This window comes from Phyllostomus hastatus, unplaced genomic scaffold, assembly GCF_019186645.2.
Source record: "Phyllostomus hastatus isolate PE091 unplaced genomic scaffold, TTU_PhHast_1.1 phas_contig_196, whole genome shotgun sequence".
NCBI lineage: Eukaryota > Metazoa > Chordata > Mammalia > Chiroptera > Phyllostomidae > Phyllostomus > Phyllostomus hastatus.
This window is the reverse complement of record NW_025333709.1, coordinates 7249230-7270303: the sequence shown is the minus strand read 5'-3', so window position 1 is coordinate 7270303 and position 21074 is coordinate 7249230. Positions and strand designations below refer to the sequence as shown.

General features: G+C 45.6%; 1 protein-coding gene across 4 annotated transcripts in view; it reads right to left on the bottom strand.

Moving 5' to 3' along the window:
• C1QTNF7 (C1q and TNF related 7) overlaps positions 1 to 21074 on the bottom strand; it is a 95492-nt gene that overhangs the window by 50309 nt on the left and 24109 nt on the right. The window contains exon 1 of one of the 4 annotated variants that reach the window (XM_045834329.1): positions 16552 to 16762. The exons of the other annotated variants lie outside the window; for them this stretch is intronic. The gene's annotated coding sequence lies outside the window, so the exon portion shown is untranslated. Of the gene's footprint in view, positions 1 to 16551; positions 16763 to 21074 lie in introns of those variants that run through there. 4 annotated transcript variants of the gene reach the window in all.

The window sequence follows — 21074 nt, the reverse complement described above, 5'->3', positions numbered from 1 at the left end:
TGCCATTCCATCTGGTCTGTGCCGTGGGGCTGAGTGGAAGGTCCCTTCCACTCGGGGGCCGTGGTGAGGAGCCAGTGAGATGCTCCAAGGCAAGAGCCGCTAGGTATGCACAGGTGTGAACCACAGTGGGATGCAGGTGCCACCTCAGCCTCCTGGCATCGTTTCCCGGTGTCTCCAGGGGCGGAGAGTTCAGGGGTTTGGGGAGAAGAGCACATAAACCCTGCATAGTGTCCACGGCACACTTCTAACACTTGCAGTTTCTTTTAGTGCTGCCTAAAACTTCCTCTAACAGAGCCATGCAAATTATTATCACCGAATCGAATGCTGAAGGAATATTCTAGGACACATGATTAATCCCGGTTTAAAGCGAATCGAGGCTAAGGACCTGAATACTCATGAATGCTTTTTTCCCCTTCCTCCTTCCTTCTCTGCCTCCATCCTTGTCTGCCTGTTTTTATGAGGTCCTAGTCGCCACAGAAAGAACACGAGATCTGGGGTCAGTCGGACCTAACTTTATCCACTTAATTCCTTCACGCATCAGTTTTTCTAATCCAGAAAAAAACGGGGCTAAGAACACCTACAAATCCAGATGGTTTGGGAGCCCAGTAACAGAAGTTGATAATTACAGAACAGTTAGCACACGCCCAGTGCGTTACCTATATATTAATTAATACATTCAATCCTCATAACAACCCTGTGGGGCAGGGACTCTTCTCATCCCGTGCTACAGGTGAGGAAACCGGGACAGTGGGAGGCCAAATAACTCACCCAGGGTCACACAGCTAGTGAGGACCACAGCTACAACTCTCACTGCTCTTATTTCAACTCGTTCTTAACAGATGGGAAGTCTGAATGTATGAAGGATCACCTGTATTTACTCTGTTAATAGAACAGAACAAACCTCTCTTTACGTCTGGATAACTTTGCCCACGTCATGGTTCTTTCTTCCTGCTTCCCTTTGCTGCACAAACTCAAGCCCCGCCTTAATAAGAAAGCTCTAATCATAATAAATAACAGTGTTTATTATTTAGAAGGCATATTTGCCTATATCTCATTTGATTTTTAATACTACTTGTTGTAGCTGTGAGACGGACAAAGTTTCGTCAGTAGCCCCTCCTCGGAGGTGAGGAGACTGAGCCTGGAGCTCAGGACAGTACGGAGGTCCCAGCTCTGTTCTGACCTGCCACGGCCTGGGGACCCCGAGTTGTGACACTCCTGCACAGGGCCCTGACCTTTGTTGTCTGCCCAGCAGCTGTTCCTGTTTCTCGGGGGCCTTTTATTTCCCCCCTTAGAACTTGTGGGTCGGGGGGGCTCTCCCCAGCCATGCTCCAGCACCTCGGGTTTGCTGCATTGCTCTGGTCACAGTGATTCATTCATGGGACATGCTAATGACTTAAATGAGTCCAGTGGCGCTTAACCCTGGGGATTTGCTGCTGGGATGGCTGCTTCATGGGGTGGGCCTGGAGCTGTTGGGGACCCTCTCTGCTGATGCAAGGAGATACCTGAGCAAGGGGGAAGGCAGCTCAGAGAAGAACAGAACCAAGGGATGCAGCAAGATAAGATACAGAGGACCTGGATCCAGCAGAACCTGAAGCCAGTCTACCCCAGACTTCAGTTCTGTGTATGAATGAACCCCCGCCCCACAAAGCAACCCTGTTTCGCTTTGAAGCATCTTGAGTTGCATGTTCTGTCACTTTCAATTGAAAGAATGGAAACTGATGGTCTCCCCAGATGAATGGCGGCTAATTATTTTTTTTTCTATTTCAGTTAGCTGGGTACTCATTAGGTGCACACAAATATTTGTCAATTCATTACTCATTAATTCAGTGGACAATGGGATAGTTTTGGGGAATTTTGAACTATTACTTAAAAACCCTTGCACACTGGACATATGTTTTCTTTCTCGAAATATCAGGGAAGTTTGGAATGACTTTTTGTTGGGGTCCTTTCCAACTTATTTTATTTCCCACTGAGATCAACTGCAATTCACATGGGTTTGCACTGGAGAAAGTCACATTTTATTTTTAGTACTGTTAGCTGGAATTCTCTATGAATCTGTGCCACTGAAGCATGAGCTGATCTTTCTGCAATGCAAGGTAGACCATTTCACTCCTTTCCTTATAAAACTTCAAGGGCTCCTCTTTGCTCACAAAGGGAGTGTCCCGCCATGGGTCTCTAGGTGTGAGGGGACACGCTGACATCACTGTCAGTTCTATATGTATATCAGCTTGGCCAGGATTCAGTCCCCAGTTTTTCACCAAGCGCTCCTCTAGGTGTTGCCTAGAGGGTATTTTTTTTTTTTTAGATGCGATTGCCATCTCTATCAAGTTGACTTTAAGTCAGGGTGATTTTTCCGGGGAATCTGAGTGGGGCATGATTTGATAAGCTTGAAGATCTCAGCAGAGCTGATGCTTCCGTAAAAAAGGGGAAAGCCTTCCTGTGCACGCTGGCATCCGCGCGTGCGTAAGAGCTCCTGTCTGCCCTTCCTGGAGGTCTCCCCTGTCAGATTTCAGACTCTCTAGATGATCTTCCCAGCTGCACCGTCCAGTTCCTCACAGTTCATCTCTTGGTGTGTATTGTCTCCTACTGGTCTGCTTCTCTGGTCCAACCCCAATGTGTCCAACTGACAACCTCCTAACTCTCCGAATTGTAGACGCAACGGCCATGTAGGGTTATGTGGGGTGGAGAGAGACCGTAATCTTCGTGGTTCCCCTAGGACCCTGTCACATCCCAGACACTAAGAGCCCCGGTCTGCTGGATGAAGGCTGAGGTCTTTAACATGGTTCTCCAGAACCTGTCCCCACTGCCCACCCCAGCCTCATTTCCTGCTTCCTCAGCCTTCCCGTATTTTATCCTCCAGGATTACCAGTGCACCTGGGTCTCTCAAGACAGTTCACGGAAATCTTCGTGGGAAGCAAGGAAGTCACCTCAGAGCTGTCTGGGTGCCCCAGATAAGGCTCGTCACCACCCCACCTCCCAGGGCCCTGGTTCTTGTAGACCCCCCCACTTGCAAGCTCACCCCCCCCTTGCAAGCTCACCCCCACCCTCTGCCTTGGGACCATCAGGGGAGTCCCATCACACCCTTTATTTCGGTTCATGTGCTTCAAGCTCCAAATCACCGCTCATCCTGTGCACTCTCACCCCCAGGGCCCCTTTCCTGACCCATCATCTCCCACCCCTTCCAGAGTCCGGTATGCCTTCCCCGGGTCTTCACTCACCAGGAAAGTCCTCCATATCCCTGTCCTCCTTCCTGAATGTTCTCTCACTCTCTTGTTCTGACCGGAGCCCCAGCTCTCCCCTGAGCCCACTCCAGTGGGGGTCCTTGTCACTCTCTGGGGATATCCCTACGATGGCCAGGAAAGGCAGGTCCAGGGAAAACAAGGGTGAACAAACAGCTTTTTTCTTTGCTCTCCAGGTCTGGCTTTGAACACAATAGTCTGGTATTTGAGCTTTCTGGCTGCTGAAATAAAATGCCACAAATAGAAACGTTGGTAAGCCAGCTGATTACCTTTTATTACTGCGCTGTGATGGGGTTTGTCTGTCCTCAAGCTGAGCAGTGGAAGGTAAAATATTAGCTGCAAGGTGGATTGCTGTCAAACCTTTTATGTATGTCCCTTTTGTTCTGGCATGTGAATTTTTTTTATCACATGAGCCTGCTATTGTTGTTGAAACAATTGTAGGCCTGGCAAGCCTACTGAGAGCTAAGCGGGGATGACGTTATTCACCTAGCTTTGCCTCCCGACCGTCCATTATTCCAAACAGCAGTCTTTCAGAGTGGTCTTTCAGAATTAGAGTCAGAACCTGTCAGTCACTCTCTTGCTCCAAACCCTGCAGAAACCGCTCACGTCCCTTGGGGTAAAGCTCAGAGCCCTTGAGGTGCCCGAGACGTGGGATGCCCACTCCCTTCTGACGTGGTGTCTCTGCCTCACCCATGCGTCCCAGTCCCTGGACGTTCCCCTGTTCCTGCCACCAGCCAGGAACCATTTGTCCCGCCTCTGTCCTGCTTGTGACTCCTCAGCCCGGAACACCCTCCTTCTCCCAGATGCTGGCACGGCTCGGTCCTCTCTGTTGGCTCCTGTGGCCCCAGTCTTCTCTGACTCACCTGCCTGCCCCCCTCGTACCCCACTTCCTTCGTCATGGTCCTCATCACCCCATCTCTGTGTCGTCTTTGTGTGTCTACTTCTCAGCTGGACTGGAGGGGTCTGGCAAAAGAGAGTTTGTCTGTTTTTGTCACAGCTTTATCCCCAGAGCCTGCTTCCCTGTGACCAAATTTCCTAAGAGACAAGCCAAGGAGACCAGTGCTTAGTTACTTATAAGAAGTGTGTGTGTGTGTGTGTGTGTGTGTGTGTGTGAGAGAGAGAGAGAGAGAGAGAGAGAGAGGGAAAAAGAGGAGAGAGAGAACATATATATATATATGAGATCTGTCCAGGAAAATCCAACTTGTTAACATAATGAGAACAGTTTGCATGACATCAATGTGACCTGCCAGCCAAGGAGAGTGGACTGGAATGCGCATGCCTGAACAATGACGACTTCACTGTGCCAGTCATTGGGGGTGGTAGACACCACTGAGTGAGCATGTGCACTGTGTGAATGTCATTCAAAATGACTGAGTGAGTAGAACAAGGAATCTGCACCAAGTTTTGCGTTAAGCTTGAACATTTCTCCACAGAAACTATTGGGATGACTCAGAAGGCCACAGCTATGGGCAGCTGGTGATGGGCAGTTTCATCACAACAACGCACCCGCTCACGCATCACACCTCCTGCAGAGTTTTTTGGTGAAACATCAAATCACCCAGGTGACTCAGCCCCTCTATAGGCCAGATTTGGTGCCCTGCAACTTCTGGCTTTTCCCAAAACTAAAATCACCTTTGCAAGGGAAGAGATTTTGGACTGTCGATGAGATTCAGGGAAATACGACGGGGCAGCTAACGGCAGGACAGCTGATGGCGCATCCAACAAAGGATTTTGCAGAGTGTTTTGAACAGCGGAGGAGACTCTGGGAGAGCTGTGTGAGGTCCCAAGGGGCCTCCTTTGAAGGGCACTGAGGCATCATTGTCCTATGTATGCTGTTTCTTGTATCTTGGATCTTCTTCAACAAATGTCTTCATTTTTTTTGTATTACATGCCTGGATATTTTCTGGCCAGACCATTTTATATATATCAGCGTTTGATAAATCACAGACTCTCAACCCTTGTTTTTGCAAGAGAACTCTCCTCTCTGGAACCCCAGAGCGCTGGCTGAGCCCGGCCCTGTCTCTCCATGTTCATGGTCAAGGACAAGGAGAGGATCGAACTTCCCCCACAAGCCACTACCTGCTGTGTTCTGTCTGCCAGCTGCCCTCAAGTCGGAGCATAAAGCGTGCCCACACTGACCCAGATGATTTCAAACAAACACATGAAGACAGTCTAAATCTGAAACATTTGGGAGCTGAGATCCTGATTTAGCCCAGGAAAGCTGATGGTTATTAACATCTTCAAAGGCAGCCACAAACGGTCCATGGTTTAGATTACCTTCCCTACATTTGTCATATCTGGAACCATTTTTACAACACTGAAATAAAACTCTCTAAGAGTTCAGTGTTCTTCCTCCACACACCTCTTTGCTGGCGAGGTTCCAGAATATTCTCCAGGCTTTGGGGTCACGGAAGGAGCTACATGTGGTTAGAAGGCTTCTCTGACAGTTTGGCACCTGGGCCAAGTTATTTTCAAAACTGAGATAGGTTCAGAGAGGTCATTATAATTCAGGGTTTAAAAGCAAAGTTTCAAGAAGGCTCATGTGTTTTATTTATGCAACATGTATGGGTGGTGTCATGGTAGCTAATTTTATATGAGATCTCTTGGAAATAAACACTTGCCATAAATTTCAGCCTGTCAAGGGAGAAAGAAGTGAATGTCATTTTTTTCCCAGTGCTTACTCTGTGACAAGAACTGGGCTGCATGCTCGTGGCACACGCTTCCTCGGCTCACCATCCTTATCTAAAGCCACCGTCCCAGTTCCAACCTCCCAGAGAAAAACGGGAGCATCATCATGATCCCCTCAATTTCCCTACCACCCCTAATTTACTCACATTCTCATCCATCCTCACCTGCTTCCTGCCTGTCTCAATGAGCACAGGTGTGAGTCACAACCCATGCCCGTTCAAGACCAAGCACTGCTCCTGGGTGGTAGTTTGGACAACCTCCTTTCTCTCCTAGATTACACGACTGATTGATGGCTCATTGTTCTGAACCCGTGCAAATGTTCAAGTCTTTTCCATTCTGAAATAACCTGGACTTGGCTCTCTTGGCCCACCTTTAGCCACTATGCATCTCTGTCCTCCTGAAGAAAGTGGACCTGGCAGGTTAAGGCATCTCGCAGAACCAATAAGGAGTGAAGACAACAAGTCAGCCTTTCCCGAGGATGCTTCAGAAGCCATTATCTGAACATGTTTTGGTGTGCCTGGCCATTCTGTGCTTGATCATAACTATGTCCAAACTCTACTAATTTTATTGAATTTATTGGGGTGATATTGGTTAATACAATTATATAGGTTTCAGGTGTACAATTCTATAATGCATCACCTGTTTATTGTGTGGTATGTTCACCACCTCAGGTAGAGTCCCCTTCAATCCCCCTTTATCCTGCCTTTACCCTCTTCTACCTCCCCCCACATACCACTGTGTGCCTATGAAGTCTTTTTTCCCTTTGCTGAATCCCTGCACCTTTTTCACCCAGTCCCCAACCCCCCTCCCCTCTGACGGCTGCCAGCCTGCTCTCTGTAAGTCTCTCTCTGTTTTGCTAGTTAATTTTATTAGATTCCACATACAAGTGAAATCATATGGCACTTGTCTTTCTCTGGCTGGCTTATTTCACTTAGCATAATATTCTCCAGGTCCATCCATGCTGTCACAAAAGGTAATATTTCCTTTGCTTTTATGGCTGAGTAGTATTCCATTGTGTAAATGTCCCATAATTGTTTTATCCATTCATCTAGTGATGGGCACTTGGGCTGCTTCAATATCTTGGCTTTTGTAAGTAATGCTTCAGTGAATATAGGGGTGCATATATTATTTTGAATTAGTGTTTGGGTTTTTAAAAAAATATATTCCCAAAAGTGGAATTGCTGGGTCATAGGGCAATTCCATTTTTAATTTTTTGAGGTTAACTCCATACTGCGTTCCACAGTGGCTGCACCAATCTGCATTCCCACCAATAGTGCATGAGGGCTCCCTTTACTGTCATTGTCAGCAATTGTTTGTTGATGTATTGATGATAACCATTCTTTTTAAAAAAGATCTTATTTATTTTTAGAGAGAGGGGAAGGGAGAGAGAAAGAGAGGGAGAGAAACATCAATGTGTGGTTGCCTCTCACGTACCCCCTACTGGGGATCTGGCCTGCAACCTAGGCATGTGTCCTAACTGGGAATCAAACCAGGGACCCTTTGGTTCTCAGGCAGACACTCAGTCCACTGAGCCACACCAGTCAGGGCCATTGATGGTAACCATTCTGACAGATATGAGATGATATCTCATTGTGGTTTTAATTTGCATTTCTCTGGTGATTAGTGACATTGAACATCTTTTCATATGTTCATTGTCCATCTGTATGTCCTCTTTGAAGAAGTGTCTATTCAGGACCTTTGTCATTTTTAATTGGATTGTTTGGGTTTTTTTGGTGTTAAGTTTTATAAGTTCTTTATAAATTTTGGATATTAACCCCTTATCAGATGCATCATTGGTGAATATGTTCTCCCATTCAGTGAGTTGTCTCTTCATTTTGTTGATGGTTTCTCTTGCTGTGAAAACTTTTTAGTTTGATGTAGTCCAATCTGCTTATTTTTTTTTTGCTTCTCTTGCCCAAGGCAGTGGTGATACATCAAGGAAACTATTGCTCTAAGAAATGTCAGAGATTTTACAGCTTATGTTTTCTTCTAGGATTTTTATGGTTTTGAGACTAATATTTAAGTCTTTAATCCATTTTGAGTTGATTCGTGTGTGTAGTGTAAGAAGGTGGTCTAGTTTCATTTTCTCTGTATGTATCTGTCCAATTTTCCCAACACCATTTGTTGAATACACTGTTTTTACCTCATTGTATGTTCTTGTCTCCTTTGTCAAATACTAATTGACCATAAAAGGTACTAAACTTTAGGCAGATTGACTAAATTTTATTGGTTTCTACAGTGTTCCATCCAAAGCCAACTAAAGGTTGGAGATGGACCGTGAAGGTGACAGGTGTGTGTGGGGGTGTGTATGCACAAGGGTCTAAATGGGGTGGGGTGGATGAGGAACAGTCAGTAGAGGGTATAAATTGTTTCTATTCTCTGGCCAGGGACTGGTTTTTAAGGCTTTATAACCAGACTTGTTAAAGTCAGGAGCTAAAAGGAATTTTTCCAGGACAATTTTTCAGGAAGATGTTTTCAGTCAAGGCTTGAATCTCTGGGAAGAACACAGCTACTTGGGGCCAAGTGACTCAGTATGCGGTTGTGGCTTTCTCTCTAGCTCTGCCTGGAACTTAGCAACCCTCTGGCTGCTTAAAGATCAGTTTTGACAGAGACAGGAGATTACATCCTTCCTGTGGATGTTACCATTCTTAAGATGGACACAATTAGGTCCATGATTTGCATAGATGACTCAAATTTGGACCATGGCTTACATAGTGACTGTTGCATAGAAATTCACGAACACAGGTGGGCACAGCATAGAAACACTTGGGGTATCTCTGGGATGGGAGAGATCATGGCATTGGATTGTTGATGCTGGGTATCCTCATCAGTGTTCCAGGCTGGTAAGGCCAGGGGGCAGAAGTGTAATCTCCAGGAGGGCAGGAAGTTTTGTCTGTGTGGATCACTCCTGATCCAATTAAATATATATATTCAACGATCCTGACATAATTCTGGCTGCATTTGCATCAAGAAAAGGTGGTCAGCTTGCAGAGAGTGGAATATTTAGTCTGAACACCTAGGACTAGGTAGAACCCAGGAAGAACTAGCTAAATTCAGATGAAGGATACAGAAGAGAGAGTGATGGAAGAGCTGTCAAATCTTGTCAAGAAAGTTTGTAAAAATAAAGTGAGAGTTCAGATGGAAGTCTGAGAAGGTTATGGGATTCATTATGTGGTACAAAACGATACAAACTGTACTATAATCAATGGGAAATAACAAAATAGACTTGAGTACACTATGCACTCTTTTGAATGGTGTATCTAGTATATTATTTGAATAATCTTCATATTAATTAGATGAAATGGGAGGCAAGGTATGTGTATCCCTTCTTCCAGGTGAGGATAGAGAGAACAAGCTTCAATAGTTTTCTGGAGGTCGCCGAATTCATACACAAACAAAACCTCATGGCTGTGCAAAGCATTCCATCATTTTCTCCCACCTTACCATTGTGCAGATATGAGATTTTGGCTGGTGGAGAGATTTAGACTCTGCAAATCCGTGGACTCTTTCTGGTTTGTTTGTGTTCTCTTCTTAATTCTGCAATGGTGACCACGAGGCGACAAACTTGAAGCATCCTCTTTGACTGACAAGGTCGGAGGGACATGGGGAGATAATTAAAATGGAAAGAAACCCAATTTAAAGCCTGGCTTCACGGGTTAAGCTGAGGATAATGTGTCGAAACAGCTGAAAGTCTCCGCGTAGGCTTCATTGCCCAGCTCAACAACACAGAACAAATTGCACAAATTCTAGGAATTACACCCCTTGGTAACAAACACTGAAGTCACTTTATAAAATGTCACCAAATGGCTCTGTTGATTCTGTTTTGTAACAAGTCACAAGCAGATGGCACTTTGAAGCACACGATGCAGTTTGGAAAACAAAATCACTTAGACATTTTTGTCTGGCTTGGTAAGATAATATGCTGAAGCCCCTGATGAGAGGTTCTTGGCGTGAACTGAGAGAGAAAGGCTACACACCATTCAGAGGGTTTGTTCTAATGTTGTTGCAATCAAAAGGTTGATTCTAGCCCTGGCTGGCGTAGCTCAGTGGATTGAATGCGGGCTGCGAACCAAAGTGTCACAGGTTCAATTCCCAGCCAGGGCACATGCCTGGGTTGCAGGCCATGACCCCCAGCAACCGCACATTGATGTCTCTCTCTCTCTTTCTCCCTCCCTTCCCTCTAAAAAATAAATAAATAAATAAATAAAATGTTTAAAAAAAAAGAGTTGATTCTTCAACTGTCAGCCCCAGCTGAGTAGTGTTTCATGAAGGTTTATGCACTTGCTGACTAAAAGGTGCAAAGCAAGAGAGAAAAGAACTGCCATTTCTTGAATACCTAATTAGGTATTCAAGACTCTTTCTATGGTATTTAATTCTAAAGCAACTCTATGGGTAGCTCTATTATCCCTATTTTAAATCTAAAGCAATGGAGGTCCAGAGACATCCCACACCTAATGAGGTGTAGAGCTGGGATTCAGACCTTGATCTGACATCCTGACCCATTTGTTTCCATTGCCTGTGGTACCACAGGTAGGATGCTGTCACTACCTACTTCTTATTACTTGATTTGGAAATATTTTTCTGCTCACAATTGCGTATTAAAATAGATGTGGCTAGCGAATGTTGATGTAAAATAGTATTTTGCTTGTATGAAATTCCAAATATATTGCTTTAAGTTTGGGATATATGACACATTTTGACAAGTACTGTAGGTTGACTCACTCAAAGCCCATCCCAATCCACTTTTCCCACACCTTTTTCTATATTAAAGGCTGGAAAACAGAATACCCAAACTTCCAGATTCCCTTGCAGCTAGGGGTGGCCATGGGACACAGTCTGGCCAACAAGAGGCACATGGGAAGTCCCAGAAAAGTGTTTCCTTTCCTCCCCCAAAAGCCGAAGTTTGACAAGGAGAAAAATTTTGCCTTCCTGCCTGGATTATGAATTCAACAGCTAGAGGTTCAGCCCTTTCATAATAAGGATGAAAGCCACATGCTAATGCTGGTGAAGCATAGAAAAGACAGAAAAAGCCTAGCTTCCTGGTAACATCTTTGAATAGCTACACCATCTTTGGATCACCTACATGCGTCTGGGCTTCTTTCTATGTGAGAAAAATAGACCTCTTACATGCGAAAGAAACGAGGCTTTCTGATACAGACAAATGCAATCCTGATTCACGCAATAGCCAGAATTTTTTAAAAAAAATGTCTATTTTTATGCTCTTTTGGTCCCAATATGTAGTTCTGAAGACTGGAAAAACAGTATCAAATGAGATAGCAGAGTTATTGGAATAGTGCAGATTTGGTTGGGCACAAACTGGAACAGAGGTGGGGCCCCTTCCTGGTGGTGGGAAAAGGGGCCGGAAGAGCTTGTGATCTGAGTGACTACGGCTCCTCCAGAAAGTCCGGACCTCCCTTTGGCCAGAGTGATGGCGCAGAGCTAGGGAGGAAGAGGCAATGGCTGGACTCAGCACGTCACCACCATCTTGCCTCACCTGGAGGTAGACTTGGCCTTTGGTTGGAGAAACTAGAAAGGAACTTGAGGAGTCATTGTGTCTATCTTTTCACCTTGAGGAGTACCACACTGAAGTCATACTAGATAGACATAATAACTGATCTGATTTTACTAGACCTCCAAAGAAGACATTTCTCAGCCTCTCTCTCAGAAGGCTATTTCAACATTTAAAAACTTGCAGTAGATGCTTTGTGTTTAACTTAAATCGAATGTCTATGGCATGTGAAGAAAAAGCCCATTATCTTTTCAATGTAGAGTGGTAGAATAGAACATCTGTGAGTCATGGACTTGGGCGGTCCTGAGTTCAAGGTGTAGTTCTGGCATTTCCTAGCTGGAGAACTTCCTTGCTACTTAACTGCACCAAGTCTCAGTTGCTCATTGGTAACATAAGCAGAGCAATAGCCACACTACACTAGCGTGAGGAGCTAATGTCTTAAAAATGCTGGGAACATTATTTGCCATAAAAGTAAATGCAGCCCTGGCTGGCGTAGCTCAGTTGATTGAACATGGGCTGCGAACCAAAGTGTCGCAGGTTCGATTCCCAGTCAGGGCACATGCCTGGGTTGCAGGCCACAGCCCCCAGCATCCGCACATTGATGTTTCTCTCTATCTCTCTCTTTTTCCATCCCTTCCCTCTCTAAAAAGAAATAAATAAAATCTTAAAAAAAAAGAAAAGAAAAAGAAGTAAATGCAGAACAGTAGTGCCCAAACCCTTAACGTCCCCACTGGGTGAAACTGCCTTAGAACCCTAAGGATCATGCGGACTCACCCACAACTCACTGTCCTATGGGTGACGGAACACCAATGTTCTAATCTCACTCTCTTTGCTCTGAATTTTCAGTCTTTGGATCTCAGCTTTGGACTTTGTTTTAAAGACAATTTTTAAAAGCATGTTTGCAATTTGGAGAGATCCCATTTTTAAAAATTAAGCAGAAAGATATCAGTGTTTGAAAATCCAGAACGTTGACTTGTACATTTTCTGTTGCAGTGCGCACAAAATTCTTGTTCTGGGTTGTGGATCCATGTTTGAGGTTTGTACTACTGTGATAAAGGTGACATGGAGGAATAAAACCATTATCTGGATCGTTACAGCCAAGAATACTCTGACCACAGAAACGTGGCTGATTGAAAGACAAAGACTCCTCTAGCACACATCATCTGCGTTATCAACTTAGTGTTGGAGAGATGCTGTCTCAGACCCAAGAGAGGTCTCCCGCACCATTTTAAGAAAGGAAACATTTCAGAGCAGGGATTGTTTTTAAAAGCCATACGCATGATTCTTGGCTAATAATAGCGTGTTGGATCAACGGACTTCTGGCAGCTCTACTGTTGGCGCCACTAACACATGTACAGTTTCAGACTCGCAGCCACACATGAAGTCATTGGGAAGCTGCACAGCTCATCCCCAAACATCTGTCATGCGGTGGGTCTGGTCTTCTCCCACGGCGCAGCCTCCAGGAGTTGCGATGATGTGCGTGTTTAAAGAAGAACCATTAAATTCATCTTCATTTACTTAGGACTTACTAATTTATCTTTGATGAGGAAGAACAGTTTGAAAGCAATCCAGAAAATGGAATAAAGGAAGAAGTAACCGCAGTGTAGCTTGCTTCAGAGATGGTTTTTATTCTGTCCGTATCATTACCCATGGCACATAATGCTAAGCCCAGGGAAGCAAGTGACAGTTTCAGGGACGGCAGCTGCGCCAGCCAGGTCTGTGGTTTTGAGGTGATGAAATGGGGGCCTGAGGAGTTTCAATGGCTTGTCTAGTGTCACATGGATAGTTAGTGACTTAACCATAGCTTTTGTGGTTTTCTTATGATTCAAGTCCATGCCAAATACCACTTCCTCAATGAGGTGGTCCCTGACGACCTTAGCTGAAGAAGTATCCCCTCCCCCACACCTGCCAGTCATGCTCTCTCATTACCATATTTTATTTTCTTCGGGACGCTTAATCTGTCTCCAAAGTTACATTCTGGCTTGTGGTTCTGTGGCCCCCCCCTTGAAAGATCTGAAGGCAGAGACTTCAGCTCGTGCTCACGGCTAGATCTAGAATAACGCTGGGCACACAGCAAGTGCTCAGTAAACATCTGTGGCTAGAATGCCGAGTTGTTGATGTCGGATACATATGCTCGAGAGGTAAGCAACATATTGGAGTCTTGTAATTAGAAAGCGGTGAAGCCAGTACTCACAGCCAGGGATAGTTCCCCTCAAATCCTGATATTTGACACCGCGGGAAATCATTTCCAACGTTTGATGGCTCCTATTCCTCTACACCCGCCCCATGACCTCTCTCCAAGGCCTCTCACGTTCCCAGTATGTGTATGTGGCATCTTCCTTTCGGCTTGTGATCTGTCTGTGTTGCAGTAGTCTTCAGAGAAATCAATCTGATTGTATTTTATTCAGCACAGGAAAGACCGCCTTGCGGGTTTCTCTGCGCAAAGTTTATTGAGTACGTTTCTCATGCTATAGATATCGCTCACGATACTCTAACACAGAGATGCATTCCACGCAGTTGCACTGATTTCTAGTAAAAAGCCTTCCAAGGGAAAGACCTCTACCCATCTGCTGATCGTTGAAGCCTGATGCAGTCAAAGGGGCTGATGACAAAGAGTTCAGATGGTCAGAGGGCTTAGAGGGTGACATGGGCCAACAGATGTGACAAGCACTGGGACACAAACAAGACGGTGAATAAGTCTGAAAGAGTGTGGCTTCTGGCCACAGGGCAATCAAAAATTTAAATGAGGGAAAACACCCAATCTCCCATCTTGAACAAAATTTTCACCTTTTTCAGGGGAAGGTCATACAGGGTTTTTCCTGGATTGCAGAACAGGCTGCGGAGATTGATCGTCAGATTTTGATGCACATCCAAATCCTCTGGAGAATTATTAACCAAGGGGCTCAGGTACACGCTGTAATGAGGCAGAGCCAGGCCCTGAGGGCTCGATGGACAGTGAGCATTGCCAGCCTTCACTAGCGCACTCTGCCCTGCAGGGGGCCCAGCCTTTTCAAGAGCACGGGGTCAGGAAGAGAGCACAGGACTTGGGGTTTTTGAAAACCTGTGCTTAGCTCTCAGCACTGCTGATTTCTAGGTGTGTGACTTTGGGTGAATTACTTCATGTCTTTGAGCCGCCGTGTTCTTGCCTGAAACCTTCATGGTCAGTGGTCAGTGATGTTTACATAGAAGGCCATTGCAAGGACTAGATAAAGGAATGCACTCGAAAGAACTCAACAGCACAGGGAAGGAGGCGATGGTTAAAAATGGGGACTTTCTCCATTACGATAAAGCCAGATCTTTTACTTCCAAATCCCACCCTGCCCATCAGCTGTCACCTGTGTGGCCATGGGGAAGTTCCTTAGTTATCGCTAGCCTTGGTTTCTCATGCATGAGATAGACAGAAGCAGCCCTGTACCTGCATTACTGGTAACTCTCAAGCTTCACACGCATCCTGCTGTTGTTTCCTTTGTTTCACAGTAAGAAAACCTAGGCACACAGGAGTTAAGTCATCACCCCTGAACCACATGCAGGCCCGCCTGGGATGTGTCCCAGGGGCTCTGGGTGCAGAGCCACCACTTCTGACCAGTGAGTCGCCGGCTCTGAAGACCCTATGAGACATGGGAAGCAGAGGGCCAAGCTCATGGCCAATGCTCAGTAACGTTGCCTAATGCGTGAATGTTTCTTTCACATCCCAGCTATGCATCCCTCCCTCTTAGGACCCATTGCACCGCACGTGTCCAGCAGGCAGTGCCCAGACTCATGGATGCATTGCCCATGGAAAGGATGCTCACTTGGGCTGCACAAACAGGGAACACGTTACACCGGAAAGGGAGCATTGCATCACGTTTGCTCTTATTGCCTTCAGAACGTTGGACATACATGTGTGTTAAACAAAGGTTAGAGGTCCCCTGAGTCTAAAAGTCAAGGTGACTTGATTGATAATGGAGGGCTACACAGGAAACAGGTGGTGGTGAGTTCCTAGTAACGCACATCCCTTTCTGCCTGAAGCCTCCTGACCCTCGGCCATGCCTGACATGGGGGCTGGCCCGCACTAACATATCGGGCACGAGACCAGTCTTATCCTCACAGGATGCCAAAGGGTGCGCCAAAATTATTCAAAGAGAAGAAAGAAAGCCAAATGTTGACTAGAGCTAAGAGCAATATTCTTGTCATTTCGGGAGCTTTCTAGGGCATCAGGGTGATACAAGCCAGGCTCTGGGGGTGAGGCCTTCTAATTCAAATCAGGAGCCAGGCCCCACTGCCACAGTCTAACGATGGGGAAGGTGGGAGTTCTTGGGGCACAAGTTTCCCGCAGCCCTAGGGCTCCTGATGAGGGTCCCTGGAAGAGGAGGCTCAGGGCAAGATTTAGGGTTTCACCAAATAAAGGCAGACCGAAGCCAAACCATTTCCTACAAGTTGGCTGTATCCCCGCCAACACTTCCCAGTCCTCAACCAAATACGACTCGAAATACCCGTGAGAGAAATACACTCTAGTACAATGCACTACTCATGAAATTCTACAATTCATTCTTATAATTCCTATTAACACAAACCCATCGTTTTATCAACACAGTCCAGAGGCTTACAGCCCTACATGGCAAGGGATGCATTACCACCCCCACAGCCACGTGGACCGATGAGTACATTCGTTTTAGAAAATAAACAATAAATAAATTAGCGCCCTTAACCAAAGACAAATTAAGCACAAGATTTAGACTGCAACAGGGAAATCTCCGTGGAACCATATTAGCTTTGTTGTGTTCTTTTCCTCGATTAAAATCCTGCAGTATATCAAAATGAAAGAAGCAACTTAAACTTGAATTATGTGGGCGCAGACTCGATGACAATCCTGTTTTTCTGGGTGAAGTTCCCACAGGATATCCTGTCAGCCTCACAATCTCTTGAATATGGATTTACAGCCACTCGGGAGCACCATTTCTAAGACAAGGGCTGCTTGCAAACCCCACTCTCCCCACGCGAAGCCAGCTCTGACGTCTTCTGTTTTCTCTCCTCCGTTCGGCAGAAGCCTCCCCAGAGGGGCTTTCCTTGAGTCAGCCCCAGGCAGTAAACACCCCCCAAACCTCAGAGAAGAACAGAGGAAAGAGTAACACCAACCTGAGCCAAAAGACTCATCTCCGGGAGAAAAAGAGCCTGAAGAAGTTCACTTCCATCGGCACGGCGGGCTCCTTGCTTCCGTCGCTCGCAAGTCCTCCCAACAGCTGGAGCCCTGTGAACAGCTGTGGAGCATTCACTTGAAATCCCCATCCCTTTGGCAGCAAGGCGAGCTCATAACCCTTTGGGGCTTCAGTCTGATAAGTAATTTCCTGATTCGTTTCAAAAGCATTCTCCCAGGCTTGGAGCCACGGCAACGGCAGAGGGAACACGCAAGGCCCACGGTGTGCTGTGACGCTGTGGTCTACGCAGACCTCCTATTTGTCTGATGGAGTTCCAGAGCAGTATTTTTGACCTCCCAAACAAAAACAGATATCCTTCCCTATCTGTTGGCTCACTCCCCAAATCATATTTGGAAAAACAGCACAAAGAGTGCTGGACAATATTTGTTCTACGTGCAAAATTCAAGTTACATGCCTTTCTCGTTTTTCTTGTTGGGGGAAATCAGGGCTCCTTTGGTCTTCAAGGCACATGGTGATGGCTTTGTTACCAGCCCCTGTACAGAATGTCCCTGGGGACCCTGCGGGTCAGCCCCTGTGGTCTGCAGTGGAAGGAAATGAAGCTCGGGGTTGCCTGCCCCGACCAGGTTACACAGGAAGTGAGAGGAAGAATGGGGGCCACAGGTAGGTGCAGACAGACACAAAGGTTTGGGATCTGGCTCTTGATCTTCAGGCTGCGTGTCCCTAGAGGATGCCCCTGCGAGTCCTTAGTATTTCAGTTCTCACAGCTGCACAGTGGGGGTTATAATACTAGCTACCCTTGCTTGGTCATGCAATGTGCTGATCACTGGGAAAGAACGTCATCAAGGATGAAATCAACTATGTTGGGTGTAGGAATTTTTTTAACAGGTCCAAATGTACATGCTTCTCTTCTCCTCTCCTCTACATTTTCACGTTCCATTTATTGTTGTTGTTATTATTATTATTATTATTATTATTATTTTTGCTGCAAGGAGCCAGCAGGGGACTTGGGGGAGAAGAAGAATATCAGTCAGGAGATGGGATTGGACGTGGATAAAACTTTGACCTTGGAAAACAAGGTCAAGATCAGAAGAAAAGGTGTGCTTTGGCATTTGCCAGGGAAAGGACACTGGGCCTGAAGTCACAACACCGAGGCTCACCAGTGTTTCTGGCACCAGACAAGGGAGCCCCATGTAAACACCTCGAACCAGAGTTTTCTTACAGAGGCTGTGATCCCCGTCTGCTGTGCTTAACTCACTTTCCTGGAGGGAGAGTCCAGTGAGGTCTTCATCGAGATAGTGCTTATCGGCAATGGCTGGCTTTGAAATTGTGAAGTAGCTGTGACATTGGCCTCACCCCTTAGCACCAGGGCTCCTGGGTTCTTGGCCTTTCCCCTCTCCTTTTAAGGAGCATATTTTTCGGAGCATAAGACGCACCAAGGTTTTAGAGGAAGAAAATAGGGGGGGAAATTTTGAAGCAAAAAATGTGGTAAAATATTTAGTAACATACATAACATGATATTTCACCAATGTAAATGTAAACAGAACTCAACAGCAGCATGAGCAACCATTATTCCCCCCAAATTTGGCGGGGGGAGGTGGGGAGAGAAGAAAAGTGCATCTTACAGTCCAAACAGTAGGAAGAAAAAAAGAAAAAGAGAGAAAACATTTGCCCAGCCACATAGAAAAGCATCAGTAGGCTTTCGACACCGACAGGCTGTCTTTTCCCGGGAAGCGGTCACGACCAAAGATGAAGTAAATCAAAATCAGCCTCACTTTTGAAAATACTCACCTTTCGAATCCAGCTCATGTTTAATTATTCCAGTCACTTCCTTTAATCCATTCTTTCAACGTCATTGCAATTAAGATTTGCACTTTATTGTCTATTAGAGCAATTTATAAATGGAGCCTTGTCTTTAGTCAGGTTCGGTGGCTATAACAAAAAAGACTTAGGGATTAAACAACAGCCCCAATGAGCTGCATTGCCTGCAGCAGCGTAGACTATCTAATTAAAAAGAAATACATTTGTAGGAAAACATTAGGTAACCATGTGGCACAGGTGGTACTGTGTAATGGCAAAAAAATGGGGAGTGATGGGAATGCTGATATTTGGAAAATGCAAATGTAGCGGAAGGACCAAGTAATGACCTTGACTTGTCGGTGGGAACCCTGCCATGAGGGAGCATTTGGATTTGTCTCCAAAGTGAAGTGGATTCTTCAGCCCTTTTAATAAGGGCCATAAAATTCACAACACTCTCAGAAGGGTGTTCAGAAGACTCTGCTTTCCCCTATCGGAGCTCTCCCCTGAAGGCTAGACATTGTTTTCTTTCAACTTGCATGTTCAAACTTTGATTGAAAACATTTGAACACAGGCCTGGCTTCAAAGCATAGTTTATAACCGAAGAGGATTTTCTGGTTTGCATTGCTTAATTAATGGTGATGTTGATTCAAAAGAAGAAAATGTTTCCAAATCTCAAGAATGTTCTGTGTTGGTAGATGCGACCTCTGTGTAAACAGTTAAACTGAGATGCCCCTTGAAAGAACTCGGTCTCAAGCCCTTCCAGCCTCCAGTCTCCTCATTTCACAATCTCTGTCCTTTTCACCCTCCTCCCACTCATTTTTTCGTTCCCTGTGTTCAGCATCATCACCATGCTGTCTCAGTGACACCACAGTAACTGCGCATACACTTCTTGTCTTAATCAACAATGAGGTTTCCACTTATTTGGTGGCTTAGCCAGGATAAATGTATTGACTGGAGCAGGCTTGTTTTTGTCAAGCGACACAGAACAGTTCCTTGGAAGATCACAAACAAGATCTAAGTCAGATGATATTTGAGCGGTACGTACGTTGCCAAAAAAAAGAAAGTAGAAAAGAAAAAAGGAAATAGAGAGATGGAAAGGAGATCAGGAGATTGGATGCATTTGGAAACTGTGATCATTTGACGGGTGAGCATGTAGCCTCAGAAAGATAGGCTTTGGGAGAGAAACGTCTTTTGTGCTTCCACTGGAGACTGTCATCGGTCCTCTTGTTTATCATGTATGACCCAGTCCACAGACTCACAAGGAAGTGGGGAAGGAGGGACACACACACACACACACACACACAGAAGTATCATTTGAGCCCCTGGATGATGCCCTGAGGAAGCTAACGCCATCCATAGACCAACAGGAGCTGACCACACCTTGCCTTTCCTTGTCTCCCAAGCTCTCTTGAGTTAGGTGTCTGTCGTGGACAACAACAAAGCTGTGCCCAGTAGAAGACACACACGAACTCAGCCTTCTATTCCGATTTCAGTCTTGTGAAACGGAGATAGGCTGCACCACATAAAGTCGCCAACATGCAACTTCTTTTCACTCCCTATATGGCAGTGTTACTTGGTGCAACTTAAGTATTATTTCCATTTTACCGATGAGGAGCAAACGTGGTGGTGATCAGCAGTATGACTAATGTTGCACATTTATCAGCTAGCAGATCTGGGAATCAAATCCAGGTCCGATTCCAAGGAACACAAATACATGATCAGTTGTTTATGCGGCCTGAAAAAAGGAAATCTCTTGAGAGCTATCTTTTGCTCTCTGGCACAGGCCTTGAAAAGACGCAAGACTCCCACCCCATGGGGTTCCAAACACCTGCGTGCTGCTCTCTAAATTCCTGTTCCACTGGATGCGTCATGAAAAGAAGTCAGACACACAAACACGCCAGGCAAGATGGGAAACAGCTCTCTACTCTGGAGGGTGTTTACACTTTGGTAGGGATAGAGCTCAGGTTGATTGGATATCCGATGTCCAAATCTTTTCCAGCTTTGGTTTCCACTGACAATCAAAAGATGTGGTTCTTGCCTCACAAGGGCAAGACTCTTTACCCATTCTCCTCTTGGTACAGACAGATGGTTTGTTTCCCATAACTCCAGCCTAACACACTTACAACGCAGCCGCATCAGGGAGGTAAGTTTTGGGGGCGTTTTCTGTTATCATCGCCATCCCACAAGCTTGCCCACTGATAAAACAAAACCAAGCTTGGCCAGAAAAGATTTCTTTCTTTGGTGGTATTCTGTACCTGCTCTAAAACCCTCAGGGGGTGACATGGAGAAGTCTGTGTGTCGTTTTTTAGTATTTATTTTATGGGAGGTTATTAAACTTTCAGATTGCCAATGTTAATGAGTGCTAGAGAAACAATGCGTCTTCTTACAGCATGGATGCTCTTCCGTAGTCAATGCCCTTAGCATTCTCTGCTGGGCATCTCTTTTCCGTGAGTTTGCCTCCCCCACCACATGGTGGCAGGCTGCATCATCAGCTATTGCAGGTGTAATACTGCACCGTGATAATAAACAACTCTCAATCCCAGTGGCTGATAATACCAAACATCCATCTTTTCTCTCTCAGAACAGGTTATGAAATGTTCCCAAGATCACACAGCTGGTGAATGATAAAGCTGAGATTCATTCCTTCAACAGATACCTCCGAGCTCCTACTAAATGCCAAGCATGATCAGAAGGCTGATAAACCAC